This window comes from Alligator mississippiensis, chromosome 2 (genome assembly GCF_030867095.1).
Source record: "Alligator mississippiensis isolate rAllMis1 chromosome 2, rAllMis1, whole genome shotgun sequence".
NCBI lineage: Eukaryota > Metazoa > Chordata > Crocodylia > Alligatoridae > Alligator > Alligator mississippiensis.
This window is the reverse complement of record NC_081825.1, coordinates 286,738,341-286,751,437: the sequence shown is the minus strand read 5'-3', so window position 1 is coordinate 286,751,437 and position 13,097 is coordinate 286,738,341. Positions and strand designations below refer to the sequence as shown.

At 41.6% G+C, this 13,097-nt stretch overlaps 1 protein-coding gene across 9 annotated transcripts in view; it reads right to left on the bottom strand.

The window, feature by feature from the left end:
• The window catches only part of KLC1 (kinesin light chain 1), a 74,613-nt gene that overhangs the window by 49,347 nt on the left and 12,169 nt on the right, over positions 1 to 13,097 (bottom strand). Inside the window, exon 1 of one of the 9 annotated variants that reach the window (XM_019481547.2) lies at positions 4,322 to 4,483. The exons of the other annotated variants lie outside the window; for them this stretch is intronic. The gene's annotated coding sequence lies outside the window, so the exon portion shown is untranslated. Of the gene's footprint in view, positions 1 to 4,321; positions 4,484 to 13,097 lie in introns of those variants that run through there. 9 annotated transcript variants of the gene reach the window in all.

Genomic DNA, 13,097 nt, shown 5'->3' with positions numbered 1-13,097 from the left:
GTGGGGCCAATCCATAAGCCAGATCAGGCCCACAACCCTCCCACCAACCATGCCTGATCCAGCGAGTGCAGCAAGCACCACAGCACAGGATGCTGACCCCAACAGGCACCACAGAGCCAGCCAGAGCATGTGGGTCAACAGGGTAGCACTGGGAGTCAAACTGTGAGGCTCTGCAGGTTGGATATTTGATACCCCTGGGTTAGACAAAAATTTGTATGGGATTGTTTGGATAGCGATGATCCTGACTCAGGCAGGAGGTTGGGCTGGATGACCAGAGAAGGTCCCTTGAAGCCCTACTTTTTCTATAACTCTTTGATCTAGGAAATAAACCTGTCAATCTTTAACTAACAAAATAATGCTGTTAGTCATGCTTGTAGGTCTCAGAGGAATGTTAATTAGCAGCCTAAAAATGTTTAAAAAAAAAGATTTTGTATTTTTATTTCATGAACATAATTTTGACAAGCAACATTCCTGAAACTACTTCATTTTAAACTAAGTAAATACTAATTTAATAGAAACAAGATTTGTAGAGAGATGTCTCCAAAAGACAATCTTATATTGGAAACTTTTATGTGCTGGTTTTGTTTAATGAATATTTGGAGGTTTGAAACTGTAAGTACCTTAAAGCTGCAAGAAAATACTGCACCATACCCAATTCCACCTATAAATGCAACATGATTTGTTTTCCCTAAAAATCTTTCTCCCCCTCTTAAATGCAAGTCATTTAATCCTCTCCTAATAAGGAAATGAAAACAAGTAGAAGATATCTGGCCAGTTAAGTAATAAACATGCCTCAAAGTTTCAAGGAAAAAGCCCTGCACTGTGGCACATTACTACTTATACCTTGACATGCTTGCTTTCCCTAGAATTAATCTGCTTCACACCTACCAATAAAAAAAAATTAACTGACCTCCATTTCTGTACTGATGGAAAGTAGTTAAATACTTCTAGTCAGCACAGATTTTTCAAATCAAATTAGCCCTGAAAGGCCTGATTTTAAAGATTTTTTTTTTTCAGGTCTTTGGAGTGTTTCTGACATTTTTGTAAATACATGCAAAAATATCCCCATATTCTACACAACAAGGGTAGAGTTTGGCACATTTTAACAGAAAGACAGTAAACTCGCAGCATGGAATGTTTTGGTTCAGTTGTACATTTTATCCATTACAGTAGAAGTGAACTGGATTCTGGATAGTTTAGACAGACAAAGGAACCGTCATTTGTTGCTATAAAATGCCATAAATTAAAAAAAGAAGTACAAATCCATTACAAAGCATGTTAGGTATTGCAAAAGGTTATGGAAAAAACAAACTAGCATATCAAGTATGTATCATTAACTAGAACTTTTCCTATGGGACATAATTTGTGTGCAATTAAATCATGTGTGCGAAATGGATGCTGTGATTTGTTGCTATGGGGAAAAGGGATGATACAGAACGTAGAAACTGGAACAGTTTGGAGTGAATGTATTAAAGTAGTATTAGGAAAGGCAAACCTAGCTGCTGCATCTGATCTAACAAAGCAGTATGTAATGCTTGTAATATAACCTACGCAGAACAGGAACGCTCAACAACAAATGCATTTTTACAAATTAAGTTTAAATGCATTTGTTGACATTAAATTTAAAGCAGAGACGTAACTTGTAGACCAGTCTCTGCCTGTGCTAAAAACCATGTTCTTCTCTTCACATGTCCCTCAATGCTCAGCTTTTAAAAAGAATACAAGCACATTTTAAAAGGTGAATGCTAACAAACAGCCCCAGATCTGCTGATCAGTGACCTATGAATTATCAATCCAAGAAGCTGAAATGAGGGGTATTTCAGATTGACAACCTATGTGCAATCTGAAGACAAGACAACAGTAATATGAAGGCATGCAGAATTTCCTGTATTAGAAATGTAATAATTCAGAATTACAATGTCTTTCTACTACCAGGAAGGGAACATAATCATAATTTTTTCCAGATCTGTAAAGAACGTCCACTTACATAATGTTTCGACATAATGTTCATCTGTGCAATTGCATGCAATTACAGAAGACAGACAGTCATCATAAGGCAAGACAAAAGTACCCAAGAGAATGATTTATACTAGAGGAACAGGGGAGGCTCATCTAATAACACCGAAATAATGGAATGACATTTTCAAAGAGCAAAACGGCAAATTTAATTGGACGTTACATTTCAGGCATATCTGAAATTTAACTAAACAACATTCTATTAGTAGTTGCCAGGAAAGAAACACTCATTTTTTTGACATGAAGGAAAACAAAGGAAATTTTACCAACTTTTTAGATTTAAAAAAAAATAAAAAAGATAAAATTGTTTATTCAAAGACAAATATCAGTACAATTATCTTAATCATTCTAACTCAGAAAAGTTTTGGTTCAGATGAATTCTTGCTGCTACAGTTCACTGTTTTATGTTGGGTTACTTTAAGATACATGGGCATTTAGCTCTGTAACTACATTGTCCTTCGATTATCATTAAAATACCCATATGGAAACTAGAAGAGATAACTTAAAAGATATACTAAAAATACTAGAGGTGCATTGATGTATTGGTCCATATTGTATTGGCACCAATAAAAGAAAAATTTACATTATCAGCAATCGGGTTTTTTTGACCAATGCAGCTGATGTCACCAATAAATGCTCCATGCATTGACACGGCCAGGAATGCAGCCTAGCAGCTTGGAGAGCAGTGCCCAACTGGTAAGTCTGTGGGGGGTGGGGAACAGACTGAGGCACCCCACAGTGAGGGAGGAAGTGGGGCTGGTGCAAGGGCAGGGGGTGGGGTAAGGTGCAGGACAGAGCCACAAAGTGGCTTATCTGAGGGGCAGGTCCCACCACCGCATGTACCCCTGTGGGAGGCATGGGCCCTCCAGATTTGTGCGTGGGGCAAGGCTGGGCTGCCTGCTGTCTCTCTTCACAGTCAGAGTGCTGGGCCGGGACTGCACTCAGGGCGGTGGACGGGGTGGGCAGTAGCACTGGGAGGTGGCTACAGTGAATTCTGGGGTGGCTGTAGCCCACCCCGTGGCCAACGTTGCCTGCCCACCTCACAAGAAAGATGCTGGTGCAGCCTCCCATCCTGAGCCCACAGCAGGCAGCCCACCCTCACCCCATGTACAAATCTGGGAGGCCTCCTGCAGGGGTGCGCACAGCAGCAGGAGCTGCCCCTCCCAGCCAAGCTCCACTCCATCCTGGCAGTGCCTGCCCCTGCCCAAGCTCCACTCCCTCCCCTCACCATGGGGGGGAGGAGGGGGTGTCTTGATCTGTATCCCTCCCCTCCCCCACAGACTTACCAGCCGGATGCTGCTCTCCGAGCTGCCAGGTTTTATATTGGCTATCGGATCAGTATCGGCTGATATGGCTGGTTAATAATCAGTCATTGATATCAGCCAAAAAAATCTTTATCAGTGCACCCCTAAAACATGCTAGAATGACAGCCTGGAACTTGTCACAAATAAAGTATTTCTTTTTTTAAAGTAATACACCTCACTGTTAAAGCTCTTGCTGGTCTAGATCAGGGGTGTTCAACCTCTTTACCCAGTGGGCTGGATGGGTGGTGTTCATTCTGTTTGCAAAGTAGACCCAGTTGGTGGTCTCATTCTGGCACCTGAGGCAGGTGCAGTGGGGCTCCATCCAGCTGCAAATAGGTGGTGGGAGGGGGAGCGGGGTACAGCCTGGCTCCCATCCAGCTTCATGGGGGAAGGGGTTTTGGCCCAACCCCAATCTGGCCTTGTTGATGGAAAGGGACATGGTCCAGCCATCCAGGGGCCGGGGGGGCACAGTTCAGTCCCAAATCAGCTGCATGGGGCTAGGGAATTTCACAGTGGGGAAGGATAGTGGCATTAATTGCCACTGCCTCCCTGCAGCCAAATTTCCCAACCCATAGGGAGCCTTGTGGGCTGGATGCCACAGCTCCAGGGGCCAGATTTGCCACTGGGCCAGAGATTGAGCACCTCAGTTGCATCCTTGATGCCCAGACTTAGAACCTCCAATTTGGGCATCATCTCTTCTCATATCGCCTTTTTGAGGCTAGGACTTAGTATCTGTGTGTCTGCAACATTCAGCACAAGGAACTCAGACCTGGTTGGCTTCTAGCCACTACTGCAATACAAGTGGTAAATAATAAAGCCACTATAAGAAACACAATAACGTTATGATTTAGATTTTAAGTAAACACACATTATGCAATTCAAATTAACAGTTCGGGCTGAAATCCCCTAAACCTGGCCTCTGTAGCGTACACACACTATAGACTTTAAATATTATAGTTACACAAAGTATAACATACAGTAATGAAAATCATTTAACTTACAGTTACCATCTTTTGTCCTTGACCATCAACAAAATGGCTTTCAAGTATCCCCTGTAGTCACTACGGTGTAAAGATTGAAGCAACAGATGAATATGATGTGTTAGAACCTGAGCAGAAGTCACACTTCATGTTTGAATGATGATGCAAACAGATAAAAATCTGCATCTGAGTGGTAAAGGTGAAGGAAATTCTCTTTTCCAATTTCATTCACAAAGTTGTGCTCAGAACTGTTGGATATCGTTTATGACCTGGTAGATCCAAAAATAAAATTGTTTTCATGTTGTGAGGATTACCATGTTAGACTGACCAATACCACTATCTTGGATACAGCAGCATCTGCTGATTTCTGGTAGATACGGCGCATCAAGTTTCTAAAGGTATTTAAGCATACAAGCAGAGGTTGGATGCTTGCCCATCTTTTGAGTGGAAGAAAGGAAATCACTGGGAACCTCACAGATACACAGCAATTGTTATCACCTCTCTCTGGAAGGACTGAGAGCAGACTTTACACCTATTATTTTAATTGCAAGGTTGAACGTAGCAAAAAAAGGCTAGGGACATTTAAAGCATCTCTAGCACTTACAAATAAGAAGTAAAATCTTTTCAGCTGATTATTTCAAGCTCTTTGCTTATGCAAAGGCCAAATGCATTTCAATCTACCGAGGGAACTTCAATTACATTCTCTAATGCAAAACTGCATGTTAAAATAATTATGGAAGAAGTGTGCTGGGAGCTGGAAGGAGCTGGCTGCTAATGGCTCCAATGGAGCGACAACCTCAGCAGAGCAACATCCCACTTTGAGGTAAGGCATCTTGCCTCCACCACAGAGAAATCACAGAGAAAAGAAAAGGAGAGAAATCCTGGCCTATAGCTTACTCCTCCCTGCAGAAAGACATACAACTTCTGCAATGGATCTGACTCAAGACCCACGATTGAGCTGTAGTAGAGACTTGATTAATCGAGCCTGCTTCTGCGCACTGTAATTACAGCGCATCAAAACAGCCTCACTGCATATGTATAGGCACCCACTGAGTACTATATGTAAATTATTGCAGGTATATTTATTTCAAGGTCAGTGTTTTTGAATTTCTCACTTCCATGTACTCAGAGAGTGCAGGGTTTGACAGTACGGAGAGAGGGAAGGGGCTGCAAGAGGAGGAAGTTGGGGGGCACAGCAATGGGGTTGACCCCCCCAGAATTGTTTTTCCTGCTGTGGCAGTGGGAGGGGGGCATATTCAAGGCAAACCTTGAATAACTGGATAGTATACCTGGAAAATTATAACAAATGTATAAGTTTTCCACCTACAAAAACTACTTATTATGGTGTTGTCTTATACTTGAGTAAATACAGTAGTAGTATTTAACTTTTGTTCAGTTCAACTCTAACAGTATTTTGCTCATCTAACAACTGTAGGATTTGGCACATGGCCTCTCACCCACAAAAAAGATCAATAAACCTTCTGAATTTTCAAGGTCAAATAGTAGGGAATTTACCAGTGTTGTATACTTTAGAAAAATCTGTGGGCACTTACATTTTATCTTTAAAATGTTCACATATTTAAACTGAAAAGCTTAGGAAAGATTTCAATCGTTACATTTAAATTCAGTTAAATTAAATACACCGTCATGTACTTAATGCTTAAGCTTCCTTCAAAATACAAAAAAAAAAAATTGAGACAAGTCAAAAATGTATCCTTTTTCTGAATAACTTTCCCCATTACATGTGTATATAGCAGGTGGGGATGGAGCACTGCCATCTACCACCCTGCATTCCTGCTGGCTCCCAGAAGGGGGGGGGAGGGGGTGTCAGGTCGGTGTGGGTGTGGAAAGCTTGCTCCACCGACTCCTCCATCCCCCTTGGCCAGCACCCCATGCTGCCACTGCTGCCTCCTGGGAGCAGGGGCGGGGAGGGGTCCCAAGGCCAGCAGTGCTGTCCTGGCCCCCCCCCCACATATTGTGGCAGCACTCCGCCACACAGCCTTCTGTTTGGAATGCTCTTGGAGCACACTGATTGGTTGTTTCAGTCAGCATTGTGACTGGCTGCCAAGACAACCAATCAGAGTGTGACTAAAGCGTTAGACAGACAGACTAAGGCTTTTATTATATTAGAATGACTCACATATGATTTTACTACTGACTATAAAATAGAAACTGTTCAAGAGATTAATCCAGTCCAACTGTTTTGATGTACGAGCTGCCTGTGACATACGTATATGTATACATCTTTTATATTTTTGAATGGCAATGTGTAATATTCTTCTGACAAAACTTTTGTTAAAAAACAAACAAACAACAGTTTCTATCTATCTAAGTTTCATTGCTAGCTTTTCCCTGTTCGTCAGAGATTCCTAACGTTTAAAGTCTGACTTATACTTGTTTAACTTGCATCCACTGCAATTTTCATGGAATCGCCAATTTTCATCAGCAGTATTTTGCCTCAGATTTACATGAGTCCAAGAACTTTGTTCATAAGTTGTTCTTTGTTGTAACTTTGTTCGTATGCAGAACCCACAGCATATGTGAAGAAACTGAAATGTAACTGGTATTCTCTAGTACACATCTATTATAAGGCAATTTTTCAAAAAACTCCACTAGTAGTAAATTCACTAAGCCTGGAGATAAAGAATTCCACAGAAAAACAAAAGCTTAAGACTAGGTGAAGGAAGGCTAGAAATAAATTCTGCCAATCAGAGAATTGGAGACTTCATGGCAAATCTCCCCAGTTCAAAAAGCCTTCAGTGACTTACTCCCCTCACCCCCCTCCATACATATACCCAATGGACACTTCTGTGGAAGATGAACTAGTGAAAACAGGTGTTGCCAAAGGTTTCTATATTTCAACCTGTCATCATTTAAAACTAAAACAAAACTTTTGCATCAACCAAGTCCAGGACAGGTGCAACTCAAGCTTTTTGGTTCTTAAAGTTCTTTTTTAAAGAGTATCCCTTAAAATATACTGCAAGTTTTGCTAAAATTCTCTCTCTCTCTTGCTTTTCCTTCAGAGACCCAATTTTCGTTCTGTCATGATTTTACATGGACTTTGTGGTCCCGTACAAGTAAAACTGTACGGACTAAATATCAGGCCTTAAGCATATTTTGAAGGAACTTGACTTCACACTGAATATAGGGTAAGCCTGTTCTTAATTCCTCGTCCTTGAAAGATTAAGTATTCTTTGAATACCAGCTACAAGAAATATTTTAAGTGCATTTGGGGATGGGTAGTCTATTGCTTTACAGTAAATACTATAATAAAGGACAGTGTTGTCAAATCTTGATGCAAGTATTAGGTTATATATAAATAAAGCCCTGGACTTACAACATTGATGTTACAAAGTATCATGTATATTGGATATAGGTCATAAATCCCAGCATGGGCAAACATACTTTCATTTTTTATTTTTTTTTAGAGCTTTATATTTTATGGGGATGAACACAGCAACTCTTAAAATCTCACACACTGAATATAGCTATTATTCAGATGGATAGCTTCACTACTACATATAAGCAAGCTACAAACATTAAATATGTTGCAGCACATGATTCTACTGATAAAATACCAGGGCTTTCATTAAGACTATGTATTGACATAATTTAAGTTTAAGTGGAAAGCATTTCTTCTTATCTAGCTAAAGAACACTGTTACTGTACAGTTTGCTTCATCCATGCTTGGAGTTTTAATGCCCTAAGCTTGTTGAAAAAATATATTTTGTATGAAAATCCTTGGGGCTTAGTAAATAATTGAAGATTATATTCAATAAGAAATAAACAGTTCAGGAAAGACAAAGCCAGTAGATCTACCAGAAAAGTATTGTTAAAATTGTATTTGATGGCTAATATAACAGACTGCAGAGAGCAAGGTCTTGTCTAATTTCTTCAATAAGGTACACTTAAGATGTGTATATATGGAGTTTTACACAGACTACTCTTCTTTCTATTCATTACTTAGCTCAAGCTGTGCCTGCTTCTCAGATCCAGAGAAGAGTCATTTGAGCTCAAAAGCTTGTCTAAATCTCTCCCCCACCATGCAGTTAGTTCAACAAAAGATTTATCACCACCTCCCAAAATATCCTCGCCTTTTGAAGACAGTTTTCATCATTTTCAAATTTGTAAATGCACTTATTCCGAGTTCTACATCATATTCAATAACAGGGAAATACAATGTGTTACTTCCTATGTGCATGCAGGTGCTGTTATTAAAATTATCTTAAGAATGAAAGTGATATGCAGTAGAATCCCAAACACGTTCCAATCAAATGCATTTTGCTGCTGTGTGAAGCGTCAAACTCAGTCTGTGGGCCACAACCAGCTTGCAGAGCCACTTTATCCAGGCCATTAAAAGTTAGGAGGGGTTGAGGTCAGAGGAGGAGTGTTGTATTACAGCATCTGGGGCTCTTGGGCCCCCAAGTAAACATGGCTATCTGCAGCAGGAAGACAGGCAAGGGCTGATACAGCTCCAGGCACCCTCCAGCTGCTTCACCTGTCACCGCTGATGCAGCCCCATCTCTTAGGCCACGTGGCTTGGCCTGGAGCCAGAGCTGCCACCACTGCATGACTTGAGATCGGGCCATCCTGTACTTTGGGCTGCATCTAGTTTGTGAGGAGCCCCATGGGTCCAGATCTGGGCTGGGACGCAAAGTGAGCTTGAAGCCCCTATGCTATGGCCCAATGCATCTTCTGAGCCCTTCAAAAGGGATCTGGAGGGCATATGGCCTTTTACATTGTAACTGTACCTCTGCATGCCCCTGTGGAGATACAAACCAGACAAATCCATATAAATTTAACCCTGAATGAAACAGGATTAAAGTGCAATGGTTTTGCTATACTTGTATAGCTATCAGAGCATGCCAATGTAAACAGTTACATCATACAATTGTCAATAAACCACGTTTTCACCACACAGGGGTCAGTCCCCATTAGTGAGGTTGGTCATGGTCTATTGCATTTATGCTGAATTGCATTCTGGCTGTATCTCTTTTTGTGAAGAGACAGGCTGACATTCAGCATGAGTGGCTACAGCCATAAATACCATATTACCTCAAAAACTCAGGAAACTGCGGGTTTCTCCCTGCAGGCTCGCAGAGCTCAACCCTGCAAGGGGTTGTGGGGAGCGAGGAGTATGAGCTGAGGCAGGGGGCATGACATGCATGTGTGCATGCATATGCATGTGGCAGACAAGCAACGGTGGAGAACAGCTCTCACAGTTCCCACCAGGTAAGTCTATGGGGGCAGGGGGAGAGGGGGATGAGGTATAAAAGATGCATCGGGGAGGGCATGGCAATGATGGGGGACCAGAACTGTGTCCCTGCTGCTACCAGGCAGGGCACCTCACCATGGCAGCCATGGCGCTCCCTCCTGTGCCAGGTCCTGTCCGCAGAGACAGCTCCTGCCCAGAGCTGGTTTGGCCCAGCTGCAGTCCTGCGCCCCACTGTAAGAGCAGGAATCTGAGGGGACACAAATCCCTCCACCGCCCTGCCACATCACCTGTGCCCACACCCCACCCCCTTCCCCACACACTGGCAGACTGGGGGTGGGGGACACATGTCCATTATCTTAGCTCCTCCCTCACTGGCAAAAAAAATAAGTTGGCTCCTATGGCAAGTAGCATTAAAAACAAAACAAAAAAAAAGACGAGACTTCATGAACATTAGGAGGTTTACACTCAAGTCCCAAGCAGGAGTAAGTTCTCTAACTGGCAGTTATCTATGTAAGAGCCTTCTGAGGAATCTGAAAGTCCACTGGATGAAAAAAATAAATAAAAAATGAAAGCATGACTACAAAAAGACAGCAAGCCCAAACTGCTATGGGCTGGAGCCTAAACAGAACTGAATGAAGGTCTGTTTGAAGAGTAATAGGTAAACCAAGAATCTACATCATAAAGGCCTGAACTGGGTCCAAATAATGTTGGCTGCCCATATCAACAAAATTCCCTATACAGCCTTTGGATACATGGAGCATCAGTGCACAGCTGGAGGTGGTGGTGGTGATCCCTCATGGTCGAGGATGATCACTCCTATGGATCAAGCAAAGGGTTGTAAATGAGTCCCTCGGTGGCTCTAGAATTGGCTTTTTTAGCCACAGACCCTCTTGCAAATGCCATAGGTGGTGGTTCAAGGGAGGGTCAAACTGGGGATTTCTCCATCTTGTTTCCTTTGCTCCCATTTCTGTCATTTTTCTACCTCCAGGGCAAGACAGTTTTCTTCAAAATAAGATGAGTGTGACCAAATCATAGTAACCAGTAAGGTGAGTGTGGCCAAGGAGCCATACAAATAGTGGTTTGAATGGGGCTAATGAGCCCACTGCTACTCATGTCTTATTTGAGGCCAAGTTTAGAATGACAACTCTTTGAACCATGCCTGTGGAGGGAGAAAGGGGTCACCTTCTCAGCACAGAACTAACCAAGAAAAAGCATGTCAGCAACCATAATGAGAAGTCTATTTTTTCCTTGAATGACACCCTGTGACATCAGTAACATTTCCACAGACTTTTTTTGGGCTCTGTCATATATACCAGCACCAAGGTTGACACAAAGTCCCTTGTGCTGCTGCAGTTCTGATCAAAGGATTGTAACTTAATTCCTCCAAAGACAGAGTTTCAGTTCTGGGAGTTCGGAGGCTGCAGCTGTGTTTAGGCTCAATGGGACAGAATCAATGTTGCCTTTGTGTGGGCACAGGTATAGGCTTCACTGCTTGGGGTACTAATGCAATTGCTGGAGCCACTGGTGCTAAAACCGCCAGCTCCAAGATTTTTGGCAGTGAGGTAGTCAGTATTTAAACTGCTGGTGCCCGTTTCACCATCATCCTCTTTGTCTTTTTCCTTCTGTCTAGTTATCAAGGATTAATTTGTGCTCCAAGGAGCACCGGATAACGCTGATTTAAAAGATCTTGCATTAGCAGTAACCAGCATCTTCTGCAACCAAAGCAACCCACAGACCGGTCTACCCACCTCCGAATCTGCTCATCATGATGAAAACAAATCTGGGGCATGGCTGGCTAGGTGAACCCTTGAGATGTACTGTCCAGCATGGAAGTGGGCAGGACTTGAACCTAGAAGGTTAACCTTTCCTTTGAAGTATGACAGCTGTCATTAAGTGATTTGCCATAAAAGTGGGGGCAGCAATTATCTTTTAAAAAACAAACAAAATAAACAACACCTTAGATGGGAAGGAGAGGGGGATGGGACAAAGAGCTCTAAAGAGTAGAAACACTCACTGATCTGTCAAGTTGTCATGCAAAATTAAACTGAAAGAAAGCCACAGCTCTTCCCCCTTTACATCCTTCTATTGTAGCACAAGGAGGCACAGGATGCAAGCACAGCTCTGAGGGATACTGCTCTTCAAAGGACTCAGATCTCATGCCCATGAGCTCCTACAGTGGGAGCCACAATGACTTGAAGCAGCATTGCTACCTGCAGGGATGAAAACTAAAGATATGATCATAAAATCACACAACTTAATGTTCATAATATATAAGTGCTTCTCAACCCTTTTAGACTCAAGAGACTCCTTGGAAAATGCCAGCTCTTCATTTTCATTCTTTTTTTGTCTACGGAAAAATATCTGAGTAATTCTACTGTTTCAAAGGACTTGGAAAGACCACAGCAGAGCAAAATGTTTTTAAAATACAGATTCCTATTTGGAACCTTGAAGCTTATCTTGTGAACCATGTTTGCATACCTAACCGAGCTAACATTTCTTGGCACCCCATAGCTCCTTCGAAAGGATCTCAAGGCACCCTGGGGTGCCACAACCCCCCTGCTGGGAATCACTGTACTATGTTAATTAAAATATGCACACAGTAGCATAAATTATGACAGTTTTAAAGTTCTAAGAACAGCTGTAAATCAGAATGAAATGTTTTCACCTGTTTACAAAAAAAAATTAACAGCTGAATGATTTTACAGACAAATCAGATGTATTTACATTAAACTATTAAAATAAAATGTATCATAGGAAATCATACAGGGAAGCTTATTATGAGTTTTTGCATTTATTTTTTCTGTGGAAACTGCAGTCGTTTGCATAGTTATGTTAAACTAATACCAATTGTGTGCCTCATATAATCTAAAGCTGTGGCACTGCTGGATCTGACCCACAGAGCTGGGGGGCTCCAGTGGCATTCTGACTTTGCCCATGCCACTGTCAGGTCCTAGTGCCAGCCTTCCTCAGACTCTAGCTGAATCATTTTAACCCGCTGCTAAAAGACATTGCCAAATGCTGATCTAGAACTGTTCTTGAAAAACCAGACTGAAAGAAAAGTGCTTCTGCTCAAAATTTTTAGAGGAAAACTGTCAAAAGAATGGTTTAAAAATAAATTTCACTATAGTTTTTACCCAAGAACCTGTAAGTATCCCTTTCTCCTTTCTTGGGTGGGAAAGGAAAGGGATCCGATATGACAGTCCAGGAATTCACAGTAAAAAATACATCCATGTTTTTGGTGAGCTGAGTGGTAAGTTGTTTTTATGAGATATATAGTGTTGATAAATAAACAAAATGTACTAGAGAGAGATTTTTGTTATGCTTAAAGTTTTGTATTGAAGGCCTAATCTTGTGAGTTTTGTAACCTTAAGCTTTGAAGTTGGAATAGGAAGATAGGGTTTTGATAAAAATGTTTGATAGTGAAAAAATGCACACAATTTTAATCTAATACTGCAAAATACATGCTTCTTTATCCAGCTTAACTAAAGCTTTGTAATGACTGCATATTGATGTGTTGTAGATCTTTTAAAGAGCATATGATTGCCAAGTAAGTTCTTTTCATGTCTTTTGCCTATCTTATTT